This window comes from Somniosus microcephalus, chromosome 10, assembly GCF_052327205.1.
Source record: "Somniosus microcephalus isolate GS21.2 chromosome 10, FLI_Smic_1.0, whole genome shotgun sequence".
Classification (NCBI taxonomy): domain Eukaryota; kingdom Metazoa; phylum Chordata; class Chondrichthyes; order Squaliformes; family Somniosidae; genus Somniosus; species Somniosus microcephalus.
This window is the reverse complement of record NC_140996.1, coordinates 75932399-75944513: the sequence shown is the minus strand read 5'-3', so window position 1 is coordinate 75944513 and position 12115 is coordinate 75932399. Positions and strand designations below refer to the sequence as shown.

At 44.4% G+C, this 12115-nt stretch overlaps 1 long non-coding RNA gene across 1 annotated transcript; it reads right to left on the bottom strand.

Moving 5' to 3' along the window:
• Positions 1 to 5890: 5890 nt before the first annotated feature.
• On the bottom strand, positions 5891 to 11380 carry LOC147111551 (uncharacterized). The gene is made up of 2 exons (XR_015079709.1): positions 11215 to 11380; positions 5891 to 7292 (listed from the first exon to the last, which is right to left on the bottom strand). It is a non-coding gene; the product is annotated as an uncharacterized LOC147111551 (long non-coding RNA).
• Between the last annotated feature and the right edge of the window lie 735 nt (positions 11381 to 12115).

Below are 12115 nucleotides of genomic sequence, written 5' to 3'. Positions count from 1 at the left end.
CGAACTTACTGATCATACCTTTTACATTCTCATCCAAATCATTTATGTAGATCACAAACAACAAGGGACCCAGCACCGATCCCTGAGGTACCCCACTGGACACAGGCTTCCAGTCACAAAAGCAACCTTCGACCATCACCCTCTGCCTCCTGCCACTCAGCCAGTTTAGGATCCAACGCGCCAAGGCACCCTGGATCCCATGGGCTCTTACCTTCTTGACCAGTCTCCTATGCGGGACATTGTCAAAAGCTTTACTGAAGTCCATGTAAACCACATCCACAGCATTTCCCTCATCCACCCCCCTAGTCACCCCCTCGAAAAATTCAATCAGATTTGTCAGACATGATTTACCCTTGACAAAGCCATGCTGACTATCCCTGATTAATCCTTGCCTCTCCAAGTGGAGACTAATTTTGTCCCTCAGAATTTTTTCCAATAATTTCCCTACCACAGATGTTAGGCTCACTGGCCTGTAATTCCCTGGTTTATCCCTGCTACCCTTCTTGAATAATGGTACTACGTTAGCTGTTCTCCAGTCCTCTGGTACATCCCCTGTGGCCAGAGAGGTTCTGAAAATTTGTGTCAGAGCCCCTGCAATCTCCTCCTTTGCCTCCCACAGCAGCCTGGGATACATCTCGTCCGGGCCTGGGGATTTATCCACTTTTTGGCCTGCTAAAACCGCTAGCACCTCCTCCCTCTCGATGCTAATATGTTCAAGTATGTCACAGCCCCCTTGCCCGATTTCTATGTCTGCATCGTCTTTCTCCATAGTGAACACAGATGCAAAAAATTCATTTAAAACCCCGCCTACATCATCTGGCTCTACACACAGATTGCCACTTTGGTCCCTAATGGGCCCTACCCTATCCCTGGTTATCCTCTTGCCCTTAATATACTTATAAAACATCTTAGGATTTTCCTTTATTTTGCTCGCCAGTGTTATTTAATGGCCCCTCCTCGCCCTCCTAATTTCTTTTTTAAGTATGCCCCTGCATTTCTTATACTCCTCTAGGGCTTCTTCCGTCTTTAGTCTTTTGTAACTGCCAAAAGCCCCCCTTTTATTTCTAATGCATTTTTGTATATCCCTTGTCATCCAAGGTTCCCTTTGCTTGTTGGTCCCACCCTTGACCTTTACAGGAACACGTTGGCGTTGTACTCTCTCTATTTCCCTTCTGAAAGTCTCCCACTGTTTTGATGCGGATTTTCCTATAAGTAGCTGCTCCCAGTCCAATTTGGCCAGATCCTGCCTTATCATATTAAAATCGGCCTTCCCCCAATTTAGAACCCTTATTTCCGGGCCGTCTTTGTCTTTTTCCATGACCACCTTAAATCTCACCGAATTGTGGTCACTGTCGCCAAAATGCTCTCCTACTGACACTTCCACCACTTGCCCGGCTACATTCCCCAGAATTAGGTCCAGTACCGCCCCCTCTCTTGTAGGACTTTCTACATGTTGGCTCAAAAAGCTCTCCTGGATGCACTTTAAGAATTCTGCACCCTCTAAGCCTTTCACACTCTGACTATCCCAATTTATATTGGGGAAGTTGAAATCCCCCACTATTATTACCCTATTATTTTCGCACTTTTCTGAGATTTGCCTACATATCTGTTCCTCTATCTCCCCCTGACTGTTTGGGGGCCTATAGTACACTCCCAGCAAAGTGCTTGCCCCCTTTTTGTTTTTAAGTTCTACCCATATGGCCTCATTAGAGGAACCCGCTAATATATCATCCCTCCTTACAGCAGTAATTGACTCCTTAATTAATATTGCAACACCCCCTCCCCTTTTACACCCCCCTCTGTCTCGCCTGAAGATTCTATACCCCAGAATATTGAGCTGCCAGTCCTGACCCTCCCTCAACCATGTCTCCGTGATAGCAACAATATCGTACTCCCATGTGTTCAACAACAACTTCAGTTCATCCACCTTATTTGCAAGACTCCTTGCATTAAAATAAATGCCTTCCAGCCCTGCCATATTCTCTTTTGCCTTCACATATTTGCTTTGCCTTCCCAGCTGACTTGTTTTTCCCTCTGTATTTGGCTGTAAATCACCCCCTACTATAGCTCCACTCTGTACCCCATCCCCCTGCCAAGTTAGTTTAAACCCCCCCCAGCAATGCTAGCAAACCTCCCCACAAGGATATTGGTTCCCCTCTGGTTCAGGTGTAAACCGTCCGACTTGTACAAGTCCCACCTTTCCCAGAAGCAGACCCAGTGATCCAGGAAACTAAAGCCCTCCCCCCTGCACCATCCCTTTAGCCACGCATTCATCTGTTCTATCTTCCTATTCCTACACTTACTAGCACATGGCACTGGGAGTAATCCAGAGATTACAACCCTTGAGGTCCTGCTCTTTAATCCTCCACCTGGCTCCCTAAATTCTTGCTGCAGGACCTCATCCCTCTTTTTACCTATGTCGTTGGTACCAATGTGGACCACGACCACTGGCTGTTCACCCTCCCCCTCCAGAATGCCCTGCAGCCGCTCAGTGACATCCTTGACCCTGGCACCAGGGAGGCAACAAACCATCCTGGATTCATGTCTACGGCCACAGAAACGCCTATCTGTTCCCCTTACTATAGAATCCCCTACCACTATTGCTCTCCCACTCTTTTTCCCCCCTTCCTGGGCAGCAGGAGCACCGCCAGTGCCAGGAAGTTGGCTGCTGCTGCCTTCCCCTGGTGAGTCATCCCCCTCAACAGTATCCAAAGCGGTATACCTGTTTGAAAGGGGGATGTCCACAGGGGTTCCCTGCACTACCTGCCTGCCTTTGTTGCTCCGCCTGATGGTCACCCCCTGTGCTGCCCTACCCTGAGGCGTGAACAACTCGCTAAACGTGCTATCCATGAGCCTCTCAGCATCGCGTATGCTCCAAAATTCATCCACCCGCAGCTCGAGCGCCACAATGCGGTCTACAAGTAGCTGCAGCTGGATGCATTTCCCGCACACATGGTCACCAGGGACACTGGCAGCGTCCCTGATTTCCCACATAGAGCAGGAGGAGCAGAACACGGGTCTGAGCTCTCCTGCCATGCCATGAGAGAGAGAGAGAAACACAAATTGGGCAGCGAGAGAGAGAAACGCAAACTGGGCAGAGAGAGAGAGAAACACAAACTGGGGAAAGAGAGAGAAAAACACAAATTGGGGGAGAGGGGGAAACACAAACTAGGGAGAGAGAGAAACACAAACTGCGGAGAGAGAGATAGAAACACAATCTGGGGAGAGAGAGAGAGAAATGCAAACTGGGGAGAGAGGGAGAGAAACGCAAACTGGGGAGAGAGGGAGAGAAACGCAAACTGGGGAGAGAGAGTAACACAAATTGGGGGAGAGAGAAGCACAAACTGGTGAGAGAGAGAGAGAGAGAGTGAAAAACACAAACGGGGGAGAGAGAGAGAGAGAAACACAAACTGGAGAGAGAGAGTGAGAAACACAAACTGGGGAGAGAGAGAGTAACACAAACTGGGGAGAGAGAGAGCAACGCAAACTGGGGAGAGAGAGAGCGACGCAAACTGAGGAGAGAGAGCGAGAAACACAAACTGGGGAGAGAGAGAAACACAAACTGGGGAGAGAGAGAAACACAAACTGGGGAGAGAGAGAGAAAGAAAAACTGGGGAGAGAGGGGGAAACACAAATTGGGGAGAGAGAGAAACACAAACTGGGGAGAGAGGGAGAGCAATGCAAACTGGGGAGAGAGAGAGAGAGAAACGCAAACTGGGGAGAGAGTTAGAAGCACAAACCGGGGAGAGAGAGAGAGAAATGCAAACTGGGGAGAGAGGAATAGAAACGCAAACTGGGGAGAGAGAGAAACAAAAACTGGGGCGGGAGAGAAACACAATTTGGGGAGCGAGAGAAATACTAGCTGGGGAGAGAGAGAGAGAAACACAAACTGGGGCGAGAGATACACAAACTGGGGAGAGAGAGAAACACAAACTGGGGAGAGAGAGAAACAAAAACTGGGGTGAGTGAGAGAAAAACAAACTGGGGAGAGAGAGAAACACAAACTGGGGAAAGAGAGAGCAATGCAAACTGGGGAGAGAGAGAGAGAGAAATGTAAACTGGGGAGAGAGAGAGAGAAACACAAACTGGGGAGAGAGAGAAACAAAAACTGGGGAGAGAGAGAGAGAAACACAAATCGGGGAGCGAGAGAGAGAAACGTAAACTGGGGAGAGAGAGAGAGAAACACAAATTGGTGAGCGAGAGAGAGAAACACAAACTGGGGAGACAGAGAGAGAAACACAAACTGGGGAGAGAGAGAGAAAAACACAAATTGGCAGAGAGAGAGAAACACAAACTGGGGAGAGAGAGAGAAATGCAAACTGGGGAAAGGGAGAGAAACACAAAATGTGGAGAGAGAGAAACACAAATTGGCGAGAGAGAGAGCAGCACACACTGGGGGGAGAGAGAGAGAGAGAAACGCAAGCTGGGGAGAGAGAGAGAGAAATACAAACTGGGGAGAGAGAGAAACACAAACTGGGGAGAGAGAGAAACACAAACTGGGGGGAGAGAGATACACAAACTGGGGAGAGAGAGAAACACATACTGGGGAGAGAGAGAAACACAAACTGGGGAGAGAAACTGAAACTGGGGGAGAGTGAAACACGAACTGGGGAGAGAGAGAAACACAAACTGGGGAGAGAGAGAAATACAAACTGGTGAGAGAAACTGAAACTGGGGGACAGAGAAACACAAACTGGCGAGAGAGAGAGCAATGCAAACTGGGGAGAGAGAGAGAAACATAAACGGGGGAGAGAGATAGAGAAACGCAAACTGGGGAGAGAGGGAGAGAAACACAAACTGGGGAGAGAGGGAGAGAAACAGAAACTGGGGAGAGAAAGAGAAACAAAATCTGGGGAGAGAGAGAGAAACACAAATTGGGGAGAGAGAGAAACACAAATTGGGAGAGAGGGAAAGAAACTCAAACTGGGGAGAGAGAGAGAGAAACGCAAACTGGGGAGAGAGAGAAACACAAACTGGGGAGAGAGAGTAACACAAACTGGGGAGAGAGAGAAACACAAACTGGGGAGAGAGAGAAACACAAACTGGGGAGAGAGAGAGAAAAACAAACTGGAGAGAGAGAAACACAAACTGGGGAGAGAGAGAAACACAAACTGGGGAGAGAGAGAGAAAAACAAACTGGAGAGAGAGAAACACAAACTGGGGAGAGAGAAACACAAACTGGGGAGAGAGAGAAGCACAAACTCGGGAGAGAGAGAGAAAAACAAACTGGAGAGAGAGAAACACAAACTGGGGAGAGAGAGAAACACAAACTGGGGAGAGAGAGAAACACAAACTGGGGAGAGAGAGAAACACAAACTGGGGAGAGAGAGAGAAACTAAAACTGATGAGAAAGAGAAGCACAAACTGAGGAGAGAGAGAGAGAAACACAAACTGAGGAGAGAGAAAAACACAAATTGGGGAGAGAGAGAAACACAAACTGGGGAGAGAAAGAAACACAAACTGGGGAGAGAGAGAAACTCAAACTGGGGAGAGAGAGAGAAAAACAAACTGGAGAGAGAGAAACGCAAACTGGGGAGGGAGAGAGAGAAACACAAACTGGAGAGAGGGAGGAAGATCTCCAATGCTCACCAAGACCAAAAGTAATGGAATGAATTGTTCCTGGCTAACTTACCAGCTAATGAGATGAGATGGCTTCTTTAAAAGCTTTACATGTAACTAAGAGGGCCATGTGTTAGTGAAAGATGTAGGCAGTGGAGCGGAGGCAGGTGCTGGCAGGCGGCCAGCAACACAAATGGCCGCCGCACACCTCGCCTTTGAATAGCGCCTCCCCGGCCGCAGGTAGGCCCCCTGACTCCGTCGGACATAGCATCCGACGGTACGTCAGGGGTGTCGAAGTTTCGACTGTTCAATAAGACTCTGTGAAACAAAGTGATCGTCAAAGGCAGACTTTATTTAACTACTTGCTAGCAAGGGGAGCAATCACGTAGGCAAAGGCTATCGTGACTTCTCCGAATACATGGACAAAAACACCTCTTTTTATACACAAAGATCAAAACCTTTTATCACATGGTATAGTATTGAGAGACACAATTAATAACATTAAAAAGAGATGAGTAAGGAATGTTTAAGGTCAACAAGAAGATGACTAAAGGGTCAGCAGAGCCTCGGTGTCTTAAGATAAGGTTAGCCAATAGATAATCAAAAGTCATGATGCAGGAATACCTTTAGATAAAGTTAATTAATTTTATACAATGGAGACGGTTTGTCTCTCACTTTGGTTCTGGACATTCATATGAATGTTTACAGTACATGTCCTTCGGTTATCATGCTTTTTGTTCTGCTAAGCTTATCTTGTTTACTGGAACTGCTTAGCCTGCAAGCTACAAAGGAGTCACATCCTCTTCCTTAAACCGCTTCCTAATATGGGCCTGCCTGTTTCCCCTTATGTTATACTGTGTGAAGCCATTTTGGCCTGTTGAAACAGTTCCAGACTCCATTTTAATATAAGAGAGTATGTGTGCTTATTTTATACTAATATGTGTGGATATATATTTCTATGCTGATGCACTTCTACATTCCCCCATTTTGTCCTACCTAGGACAATATAGCCCACATTAATTCTTTCAGTCCCTTTTGTCGGTCCTCGTGCCAAATTTAAATTTTGGCCTAAGGATACCGACTTCATTTCCGTTTTGACCATCCCCGGGATAATACCTGTATGGTTATAATTGGGTTGATACCATCCCTGGAAGGTGGTCAGATTATAACCTGCTGATCTCCACTGAATCATATCCATGGTTCTGTCTGGGTTGCCTGAACTATTTCGCCTTATGATCCATTCTGCTGTTTCGGAAATATTAAAGGGAATAGATCTTAGTGGGATTCCTCCTGTGGTGTGAATGGGTATATGGACACAGACCCAGCAACTAGATCTACCACGATCCTTAGCATGCTCGTAAGCCATATACAGAAAAGTGTTAACATGTAATTCTCGTTTCTTTCGGGGTTCTTCAATATATCTCTGACAGTTTACGTATACCATCTCAATGAGCACATACAGCGTGAACAATAATTTCATCGTCTCAAGTCTTTTTTTTTAAATGTCCCCGTCTGGTGCTTTCTTGCAATGGGATGCGTGTATCCAGGTCGGTCTTTCCTTGTTTTTAACAGCTGTGTTCATTGTCAGGAGTACTTGGTATGGCCCTTCAAAGCGTGGTTGTAGTCCGTTCTTTCTTTTGAAGACCTTTACGTATCCGTTATCTCCTGGTTCCAAGTTATGGCACCTTCCTTCCGCTGGTTCCGTTTGCGCCTCTTTTACCTGCTGGTGAAAGCTGGAAATACATCTAGTTAATGCAATACAATAGTTTAACATGTTCTCATCCATTTTATGGATGTCCATTTGCTTAACCGTAAGTGACGCTGAAAATGGCAGTCTTAGGGGTCGTCCCATAACAATCTCTTGTGGCGATAGTCCGGTTGTCCTGTTAGTTGCTGCTCGCATTATCATCAATGCTAGGGGTAATAGTTCGACCCATTTAAGTCCAGTTTCATTGCAAAGTTTAGAAAGTTTATTCTTCAGCATAGCATTATATTTTTCTACCAGTCCCGCTGACTGTGGATGATAGCTGCAGTAGAAGTCCATTGTCACTTGAAAGTTGTGCAGGTATACCAAATCGTGGTACAATTTCTTTTAACAAACATTTTGCAACAGTAACTGCATCATTTTTTTTTTTACATGGAAAGGCTTCAATCCATCGTGAAAACACATCTACAATAACTAATACATACTTAAATCCTAAACATACCGGTAATTCAATAAAATCCATCTGTAAATGTACAAAGGGTCTTGTTGGATTTGGGTGGGAGGCAGCCTGTACCTTTTCCGTTTTACCTGGGTTCATTGTTTGGCAGGTAATGCGTTGTTCACTAATTTGTTTTGTAATTGTCATAATTCCTGGTGAATACCATGTTTGATTAATATAGTCTGCCATCCCCCCTTTGCCCGCATGCGTGAACATGTTAACGCATCGGGCAATCCATGGACTTAAAGATTTAGGAGCCACCATACGGCCATCCTGGTGAACCCATACCCCTTCGGGTGTTTTAAAACAAGAATCATTCACCCAAGCTAACACTTCGTCCGGACTGGCCTGTAATTGATAGGCCAAAACGTCATCAATTGTGGGTGGGGGATTGTCTGGATCTTGATTTCTAAGAACATATGCAGACACTTGTGACCCTGTATCAGAAAGAGCAGCAGCCTTAGCTGCTCGATCCGCCCTATCATTGCCCAAAGAAGCCTGGTCTTGATTGCCTGTATGTGCTTTGCATTTAATAACAGCAATTTTTTTTTTTAGGACACTGGAGAGCCTTTAAAAGGTTATCAATTTGTTCAGCATTTTTAACTGTAGATCCTGATGAAGTCAGGAATCCTCTAAGTTTCCAAATTTGACCATAATTATGAGTGACTCCAAATGCATACCGAGAGTCAATATAAATATTCACTGATTTTCCTGTAGCTAAAATACATGCTCTTGTAACGGCAAACAGTTCTGCTTGTTGTGCTGAAAAGAAAGATGGTAGTCAGCATACTTGGATAATTGAATGATCATTGGAAATGGCATATTCACTTTTTTTGCGAGCCCTTTTCGTCTCTGAGGGCTGATCCATCCACATAAAATATAAAATCGCTATTGTCCAGAGGAGTTTCTACAATGTCTATACGAGGCTTAGTGATAAGCTGAGTCACTGATTCACAATGCCTCTTGGGTAGGTGATACAGTAAGTAGACGACCTGCTAATTGCATGAGGGTTAACCCATCGGTTAAGACAATGTTCTGTAAATCATGTTTGAGGCACTGCGGAAAGAGAGTTTAGCTTTCTGTATAGCCTTGTGGCAGCCTGGTCCATGTGTATTGGGTTCCTTTGAACGTGAAGGCAAACAGGAACTGGGAATCTTGGTGAATAGGAATGCTGAAGAAGGCTGAGCAGAGATCAATGACCGTATAATACCTTGCATTAGGAGGTATACTGGTCAGGATGGTGGCTGGGTTTGGGACCACCGGGTAGGCAGGGAGAACAGACTCGTTAACTGCTCTTAGGTCTTGAACCAACCCTGACTTATTCTCCACTCCTGTTGAACTGCAGCTTTTGATAGGCGTAGGACCATCTGTCCTAGATCAGAAGGTTTGAATTCATGCGCCACTGCTAGTGTACAGTGTGGCTTAGAGTCTTTTACCCTGAATAATTCCCATGCTGTTTGGGTCAACAAGATTGGTGACGCTATTCCTTCTTGCCCAATTAAAATTCTTCGGATTTTAAGTGAATATTTCTGATGCAGAAAGGGCTTGTAATTAATTGCCACTTCTAGATCTTCTCCCGTTTTGTCATAATAGGCTATACAGTGCAATTTATCATGCCAATGTCCCAAATTAAACTGCTTCTGGTATTCTGATACTGATCTTGTGGCATACTGCAATGCTCCCACAGCCATCAGTAATTGTTTACTGAGGTTGTCATCATGATTAGTTCAACAATACAAAATAGGAGAATTGTGGACCTGCAATGGGTACATCCCACATCTGTCAGTTGGAACATATACCTTCAGTCCTTTTTCCATACATGATATCACTGCTTTCATTTTACACAACAAATCTCTTCCTAATAAGTTGATGGGAACGCCTTCGGATAATAAGAATGCATGCTGTTCATGAAAGTCTTTCATCTGTACATCCAATGGAGTGGGCCATACCATAGTCTGGGTTGTTCCTGAAAGTCCTACACACTTGACACTCTGATACAAGGTGCTCCTACTGCATATTGTTTAGTCAAGACCGAATTAGCTGCTCCAGTGTCTACCAAAAAATGGAACTTGTGTTCCATTCATATTTAAATTTATAAATGGCTCTTCTTTAGAATTTAATGATACTGCAGGCAATTGTACCACAGCCTGTTGTTCCTGGGCAATGTCTGGGGTGGGCTCTAAGTAACGTCATGCTGAACAATTTGGATTTTGTCCAAACTCTTCGTTTGGGCCACTTTGTTTTCCCCAGGGATTGCTAGTTGTCCAATTAGTCTGTGGACGAGTGTGAACCTGGGCTTGGGTATTTCTGTTTCCGGATAAATTTTGTGGACCCTGCCAACCCTGATTTGTTTAACTTTTTGTTGTTTATTCTGTTCCTGATTAATCTCATCCCTCTTTTTATTATGTTTACTAACTTCTATACTTCGTTCGCGTCGCCTCTCTGCTTCCTTTTTCCAATCTGAGAAGGCTGACCAATTAACTTCCTTTTTTTTTTCTTTTCTCTGCGGGTCTCTAGTTACTAGGTAATTCTCTAGACATGTTATTCTGTCTAAATTAAAGGTTCCGTCTATAGGGAATGGGTATTTGTCATTCTTGGTCCAATTAGACCATTTAGGTAAATCGTTTGTGGATGATCGGCCACAATTTTGAAAAATATGGAAAGCTGGGGTTCCCCTTTCGGGGACCTTTCTTTTGTGCAGCTCCCATCCTAGTTAGTTTTCAATTTCCACTAGCTGCACTTGTTCTGGGTCGCAAGTTTTACCCTCAACCCTCTTACGACCCCTACAGGCTGACCAAAGTGCTGACAGCGATGAACAATAACATACAATAATAACAATCAAGAAAATACTAAGGAATAACTTGAAGGTCCAAACAGGTACACAAAAGAACTCAGACATAAAATAACATAAGTACAGTTATGCAGGCTTTCTACAAAAGCTAAATTACAATCCAACAGTTTTCTCGATCTGCGTGGTACGCTCTACAGATCGAGGCCTTATTTTACAAGCTTTTAACAACTAATGACTGAGTATCACGATCCTAAGTGCCTTTATGCCTCTCCGCCCACTTCAGGGTCCTGACCTTCGCGTGGGGGATTTCCCCTCTTAACAACCGGTCAAAGGCTGCGCGTTTGAGACAGGCACTTCCTTGTCCTAGTCGATCAACTCAGTCACTAACAGTTTTCCTTTAAATCTTTACAAATTTTACATATGCATATAAGCGTTATTTTACAAAACAGTTGTGTTTTATTTCTGAATCCTTATTCTATACTTATCCTTACTCTAACTGCCTATCTGTCCTTCGGGATTACTAGGTAGTCCCTTCACAGATTACGTCACTGTGCACTCTCTGCCTATCCTTCGAGCTAGTCTCTTCACAGGCCCTCTGGTACCCTTATTTCTTTCTTTCTGTGTCTATCCTTCAGGCTAATCCCTTCACAGTACACTCACATATATTCCGGAACTCAACCTGGTCGCGACCTTTCTGTTGTCTCCCTTTGTCCGATAGTTTTGAAACCTGAACCGGCAGTATCCTTCTCCTTTTAATGTCAAGATAAAAGAAGCAAAAGGTTACACAAGTTAACTCAAGTTCCAAACACACATGAGTCTTAACAGATCGCAGTGGTCCCGTCGGAAGTAACAGACTACACCAACTATGTATCTAAAGAGAAATCCTTTTCTGTGAGAAAACCTCACTTATGGCCATTCAGGATTTGTCATTAGCAAAGTATGGTGTCCTCGTCTGTGACTTACCGAAAGGCAGCAAGCGATCTCGGTGGAACCTCCAAGAAACTGTCGAAGTTTCAACTGTTCAATAAGACTCTGTGAAACAAAGTGATCGTCAAAGGCAGACTTTATTTAACTACTTGCTAGCAAGGGGAGCAATCACGTAGGCAAAGGCTATCGTGACTTCTCCGAATACATGGACAAAAACACCTCTTTTTATACACAAAGATCAAAACCTTTTATCACATGGTATAGTATTGAGAGACACAATTAATAACATTAAAAAGAGATGAGTAAGGAATGTTTAAGGTCAACAAGAAGATGACTAAAGGGTCAGCAGAGCCTCGGTGTCTTAAGATAAGGTTAGCCAATAGATAATCAAAAGTCATGATGCAGGAATACCTTTAGATAAAGTTAATTAATTTTATACAATGGAGACGGTTTGTCTCTCACTTTGGTTCTGGACATTCATATGAATGTTTACAGTACATGTCCTTCGGTTATCATGCTTTTTGTTCTGCTAAGCTTATCTTGTTTACTGGAACTGCTTAGCCTGCAAGCTACAAAGGAGTCACATCCTCTTCCTTAAACCGCTTCCTAATATGGGCTAAAATCAGATAAATAC